The 6492-nt window shown below is 63.0% G+C and overlaps 2 long non-coding RNA genes across 2 annotated transcripts; one reads left to right on the forward strand and one right to left on the reverse strand.

Moving 5' to 3' along the window:
* Window positions 1-1042: 1042 nt before the first annotated feature.
* LOC135979520 (uncharacterized) lies at window positions 1043-3793 on the reverse strand. Its single transcript, XR_010596811.1, has 2 exons — window positions 3105-3793; window positions 1043-1816 (listed from the first exon to the last, which is right to left on the reverse strand). It is a non-coding gene; the product is annotated as an uncharacterized LOC135979520 (long non-coding RNA).
* Window positions 3794-3822: 29 nt separating this feature from the next.
* LOC135979521 (uncharacterized) lies at window positions 3823-5858 on the forward strand. The gene is made up of 2 exons (XR_010596812.1): window positions 3823-4259; window positions 4996-5858. It is a non-coding gene; the product is annotated as an uncharacterized LOC135979521 (long non-coding RNA).
* The last annotated feature ends 634 nt before the right edge of the window (window positions 5859-6492 follow it).

Genomic DNA, 6492 nt, shown 5'->3' on the forward strand with positions numbered 1-6492 from the left:
CCATGTGCCTCCCACTGCCCTCTCCCCAGACCAGGGTCCCCAACTCACCCTCATGCCAGGGGCTGTGTGCACCTCTATTCCTGCTTTTCTCCCCACACCAGGGGGTGACACTTCCCCGGGGTGCCCAAGGCCGTGAGCTACCCCTTCCCTTAGTGGGAGGATCTGCGCCAGCCGGGGGCAGCTCCCCGGCTCCGCCAGACACGGGTGACACAAACCCTCCCCGCTCTGCCACACGGATGCCGCTGTCCCTCTGCGGGTGGGCAGAAGCCAGGCCTGGTCGGCAGGGGACAGATCACTCAATAATTGCCCTGGTCTGTCCATTCCCCCAGGCCATCTGGCACCGGCTGCTGTCAGAGACAGGCCACTGGCCCCTGGGTCTGACCCAGCATGGCCGTCCTTCTGGAACAACAGGCACACACCACGCCCCCCTCCCCCCGCCGAGTGTCCCCCTGCGGTGCCCAGCCCCAGCTCCAAGGCACACGCTGCATTCACAGACCTGCTGCTGGCAGAGGGACGGGGCCCCCAGCTCCCCCGGACCCTCTCCGTTCACGCCCCCCGGACGCACTACACCAGCGTTGGGTTACACTGAAATCCAGGGGCAGTTTATTTCACAGCGATTTGGGACGTCCCAAGGAAAAGTGCTGGAAGCCAAGGGCTCCCTAGGAACTAACCCCAGAGCCCGCCTGGGAGAGCCGAGAGCCAGCGACGAGGACACGTTCCTGGCTAAGGAAGTTTCCCACCCGCAGCCTTTGCAGTGATGTCCAGCCAGGCTGGCTGGGAGCCTCCTTCCAAAGAGAGGCCAAGCTGAGGTTTGTCTGCTCGGGGAAGGACCAGGGTGTGTCTCAGTCCCCTCGTGACACCCCCTGACCCCATTGTCCGTCCCCTAAACAGAACACCTCACCCACCCCCTGCGGGTTTTGTTTCTCCCTGGAGCTTTTCCATGTGACTTGACACCCCCGGCTCAGTGTCAGGCTCAGCAAGGCAAATAGGCCCCATTGAGAGCCCAAAAATGCCCCCAGGCCCCAAACACAGCGACTCGTTCTGCATTGGCAGGAAAGTGTTTTATTGCAGGAAGCAGCAAGAAAACAAACCTCAGTAACAGGTTCCAGCCCCCCTCCCCGCGACAATCTCCCGACAACCTGCCCCCGATACCCCATGGATGTGGGGGGAGGGTGCGGCTGTACTGTATGATGGGCACCAGGCTCAGGCTGAGGGTCTCAGTGCCAGCTGGGAGGCTGGGCACCCGGATTTTCACTCATGTGGATGGGAACTGGGGGCCCAGGGCGGGAAATCCCCCCAGGCCCCAAGCTGCTGGCCTGTGGGATAAGGGGAGACACTGAATGTCCCTGTGGAGATGCTTGGCGGGCGCTGCCCAGCGGGGCAGGGATGGGGCACGAGAAGAGCCCCCAGCGACGGGGCTGCCCCGGAGCCAAAGGGGGGAATAGAGGACCCCCTGCTCCCAGATCATGGCCAGTGCCTGGGCTCTACAGGGCTGTCAAAGCTCACAGGCCTTCCCTGGCGTCAGGTCACACGGATCCTGCTGGGCTCTGCCTTGGTGCGTGGGGCTGGATGAGGGTGTGGGGGGGCGGGGGTTGCAGAAAGGGCCAGCCAGGTTCTGGCATCGCAGCAGGAGGTTGCCCTAGCGATGGCCATTGGTGGCGCTGGTCTTGGGGAAATCAATATGTTCTCTCAGGAACCGCTCGTAGGTGTCACGTGGTCTGAAATGGGCCAGGCCGGCGGCCAGCAGGACAGGGGTCAGGAAGAGCCAGGGGCAGGGTCCCCTCGGGGCCAGGGCTGTGTCTGTCACTGGATCGACCTGCAGTGGGGAGGGGGGGAGATGGGTGGAGACAGCGTGGGGTGAGGAGCTGCCTCGTCCATGGATCCTCCTGAGCCCAAACGCCTCCCCCTGCCAGCCCATTCTGCCCCTAAAGCTTCATTACCCCGACCGAGATCAGGGCCCTATTGGGCCAGGCGCTGTCCTGACTCCAACCGAGATAAGGGCCCCGTTGTGCCAGGGAAACTGAGCAGAAAAAAGTTAAAGTTGGGGTCTCCATCTCCCTCGGGGGGTGCCTGTTGGGTCTGTTCTCAGCTCACCCAACGCCTCGGGCTCCGCTCAGAGATGGATCCAGCTGCTGGCAGAGCTGAGAATCCCTGAGTCTCCTTCCCCTTTGGGTGTCATTATGTGGAGCCCGGCCAGGCAGATTGGGTGCGGGGGGTGAGGGGGTGAAGGATTTGGGGTGGGGCAGCTCCTCCCACCGAGGGCCCCAGAGATGCTGGGGGGTTGGGTCCTGAGATACTGAGAACCCCACAGCCCCAGTGCCTGGTGCACCTGCCCCTGTGATTCTCAACCCGGTGTTTCCCCACGGATGGGAATGGAACCCAGGAGTCCTGACTCCCCACTCCCTCTAACCGCACAGCCCTGGTGCCCCAGTGAATCTACCCCCTTACTGGTGCCCTGAATACCCCGTAACCACAACCCCCTGTCCCAGTCAGTCCCTGCCCAGGTTCTCTGCCCTGGTCCCTGGGCATCGCAAGGGGCAGCGACCCAGCCAGGGAAGGGACAGGCCTGGCTGCTGGAGACGCCCAGGCCCAGCTGAGCCAGAGGGAGCCGGGGCCTGTCCCCCACCCTGCCCAGCACCACCTGAGCCCCAGGGCCTGGGGGAAGGGCGAGGGCTCGAGGGGAGATTGGGAGCAGTGTGTATCTGGGCAGTGTCTGACTAACGTGTATAAGTGTGTGTGCGGTTGTGTATTTGTGTGAGCAGTGTGTATGGGTGTGCAAGAATGTGTCTGTAGTGTGTGTGTGCAGTGTGTATGTGACAGCAGCATGCATCAATGTGTGTGAGCAATGTGTCGAAGTGTATCTGAGCAGTGCATGTGTGCATGTATGTTTGAGCAGTGTGTAGGAGTGCCTTTGTCTGACAAATGTGTGTGATGGGTGCATATGTATGTGTGCGTGTATGTTTGCAAAGTGCAGGCGTATGTGTGTGTGAATGCACCTGTGTGTGGCGTTTGTTCATGTGCGTTGTGCTCTGTCAGCGTGTTTGTGTCACTCTGGGCCCGGGGTGCATTTGTCCCTGTGTCTGGCTGATCTGGGGCTTTCTCACCAGCTGAGCTTGTTGCCATCTGATCTCCTGATCTGTCCTTTTGGAGTAGGGCAGCCGGGCTGGCTGGGCTTAGGGGGATCTGGGGCGGCCGGGCTGGCTGGGCTTAGGGGGGATCTAGGGTTGCAGGTGTCGGGTTTTTGACCAGAAAGAGACCCTGGAGACTCCTATCAGCACTGCTGCCCGGGACGTTAAAAGTCCGGTTACCAGCGCAGCGGGGCTAAGGCAGGTTCCCTCCTCCTCCCCTCCAACTGCCCCCACTTGCACCAGGTCAAACCCTTCCCGGAGCCAGCACCCCACAACCCCTCATCCCTGCCCCCACCCTGGAACCTGCCCCTCCAACCAGAGCCCCCCTCGCACCCCAACCCCCTCCCGGAGCCAGCGCCCCACAACCCCTCATCCCTGCCCCCACCCTGGAACCTGCCCCTCCAACCAGAGCCCCCCTCGCACCCCAATCCCCTCCCGGAGCCAGCAACCCAGAACCCCTCCTGCACCCAACCCCCCTGCCGGAGCCAGTGACCCATAACCCCTCATCCCTGCCCCCCCACCCCAGAACCTGCCCCCCAGCCGGAGGGCCCCTCCCCAACGCAGAGGGGGTTGCAAGTCCAGGGCGGGGATTTGGGGAAGGGGTTGGAATGGGGGCGGGGCAGGGGAAATGGTGGAGTTGGGGCGGGGCCGGGGGGGGGAGGCGAAGGACCCACCAGCACCAGGGAAAGTTTCAACCCCCCGCCCGGAGCCCCCTCCTGTGCCCCGCCCCAGTGCCAGTGAGGAGAACCGGGGGAGGGGGGGTGAAGTGAGCGGGGCTCGGGGAAGGGGCGGGGCTCAGACACCAGTGCGGCCGGCGGGGGGGAGGGGAACAGGAGCCGCGGTGGCTGCTGGGAGATGTGTGTGCCCGGCCCGCAGCTCCCATCCGCCACCGCAGCGCCAGCGGCACCGCGCGCCGGGCTGCTCCCGAGACCGCTTCTCCCAGCGGCCAGCGCGGGCCGGGAACTGTCTGTTCGGGCGGGGGGAGGCTCCGGTATCCGGTGCGCAGCGCCTGGCCGGAAGCGGAAGTTGGGGACAGGAAGTGAGTGCAGCGCTCAGGTCGCCATGAGGAGAAGGTCGGGGCCCGGCGATGGGGCTGACAGGGGGAGGAGCGTGTTCCTCTCCCGTCCTCAGGCACGTGTCGCCCTCGCGCCGCCAGGAGCAGCCCGGCCCCGCCCCCCCGTCCGAGTCTGCGCCCCTGGTGCACCCTCAGCCCCTCCCCCACCCGCCCCGTCCCTGGGTTCCCCCCAGTGTCCGCTGTGACCCTCCCCCCATCCCCCCTCCCCCACCTGCCTCCTGCTCCGTAGGTCCCCGACCCCCTTCAGCCCCCCTGCAACCTGCCCCGTCCCTGGGCCCCCCCAACCCCCTCCCCCCAGACCCTCCCCCTGTCTGTGGGGCCTTCCCCTCCTCCTCCCTCCCAACCCGCAAACTCTCCCCAGTTCACCCCAGTGTGTGAGGTGCCTCATCTCCACTCTCTGCTACCCCCAACCTGCCGGGTTCCCCTTTTCAGCCACCGTGGGGCCTCCAACCCGCCCCCGCCCATCCCCTCTGGGGTCTCTAAATCCCCCATCCCCACAGTGCACCCTGGTAACCCCACCCTCCTCTCCCCCTAATCCCCCTAGTCCCTTCCCTTGGGTCCTGCTGGACACCCCAACTCCACAGTCCAGCCCCCCCACATATATCCCAGTCACTCATTCACACGCTGAGCTAGTCCTTCAGGGGCCCCCACTGCCACCAAACTTCTCCATCCATGAGCCCGTGGACCTGTGGTCAGGAAGTGGGGGCAAGCGCCCAATGTGGCTGGGCTGGGTGTGAATCTTTTCCTGGCTTTTGTGTGTGCTGGGCTCACGAGGGCTTTTTGCTCCCTCAGGATGCGGTGTGGCTTTTGGACGAAGGTGACATGGTTTGGTAGCCCGATGGATGCTATGTGGTGTCTGGAATGGGGCGTGTGTGTTCCCCTGATGCCCCTTCCCCTCTGCCTGCAGAGCTGAGGAAAGGCAGGTCTGAGAAGCAGAGCAGGAGCTCTGGGAAGGAGAAGAGCAATATGAAGATGGAGTCTAAGACGAGGCCAGGTGACTACTGTGGAGGGAGACATGCTGGACAACGCCAAGGATTGGGGAGACAACCAGGAGTGAGCCCAGGGTGCAGATTTCTAATTGTAGCTGTGATGGCAGAATGGAAGGAGGGTTGAAGCCAGGGCCCTGGGGTGCAGGAGTAGCGAGAAGAGGAGCCTCGCCACCATTGCTTTTTCTTTTCCTCTTGTCTTGTGTTTCATACCAAGGGGAAAGAAGTCGCGGGGACGGAGTCCAGCCCCGAGGTCAGATGGAAAGTGAGCGAGAGCAGTGACAGCGTGAATCCTGTTGATGCCAGGCAAGACTTGCCCAGCTGGGACAAGAGTAGCTGTCTCGGTCGGTGAGATCAGTGTCTGGTTTGGGGAGGGCTCTGGTCACAGCCCCCCTAGCTCCAGGCAGGGACGTCCCGTTCCCTGGGTGTGGGTTTCCTGACTAGCTGTGGCTTCAAGGGACATGATGTTGCCTTTTGTGGCGGCTGATCATCTCTCTGGCCAGGAGTGGTGTGTGCTCTCTTGCAGAAGGTTGGATCCATGAGGGTGACTCCCTGTTCCGAGTTTCTTTCCTTCCTCCTAGGTTTCTCTCTCTCTCTGTTCTTCTCTACTGCGTTGGCCAACTCACACTCAAACTCTGTCTCTCCTTCCATAAACACCTGTCATGTTCAGTTGCCTGCATCCTCTTCCTCAGCTCCACTCCCCCAGTCTCCTATGGGCTAGGCTGGGTCTATCTGCCTATGGGCATGGTCTCTGCCCTACTGGGAAGGATGCGTACTGCCTGCCAGGCCAAAGGGGTTGCTCCTCCCACCCCTATCTTCCTAGAGAGTTTGGGGAGACTTTATTGCTGTAACATGCTCCGAAGGGGTCCCAGCCCAACCCCCTCCACTTGTGATGCGCCCTGAGGCCCCCCCTGCCTGCTGGCTCCTCTCCCTTCTACCCCCTCCCTCTCGCCCACTGCTCGCCACCAGGCACGGGGCTCCTCTCCGCCCCCCGGTCCCTCCCACTGCCACTGCTGGCTGCTCTCCGCCGCGAAGGCTCTTTATCAGGCATTAGCTCTCTTAGCTCAGGACATGGGGCTCCCGCTGGTCTCTCTAGACTTCTTCCTCTGCCCCGTCGCTGCGAACTCCCCGTGTCTTGTGGAAACAGCCTGCTCCTGTCGCAGGCTGGCTGGCAAAGGAGGCTCCCGCCTGGTGAGGCTCTGGCGTTGTGCCGAGCAGGGTGCAGCAGGGAGTTAACACTAGGGCCTTAGTTCTTCCTTCCCAGAAACAGGAAGTACCTGCTTGCAAAATGGGAGAGCCCCCC

Source organism: Chrysemys picta, unplaced genomic scaffold (assembly GCF_011386835.1).
Source record: "Chrysemys picta bellii isolate R12L10 unplaced genomic scaffold, ASM1138683v2 scaf953, whole genome shotgun sequence".
NCBI lineage: Eukaryota > Metazoa > Chordata > Testudines > Emydidae > Chrysemys > Chrysemys picta.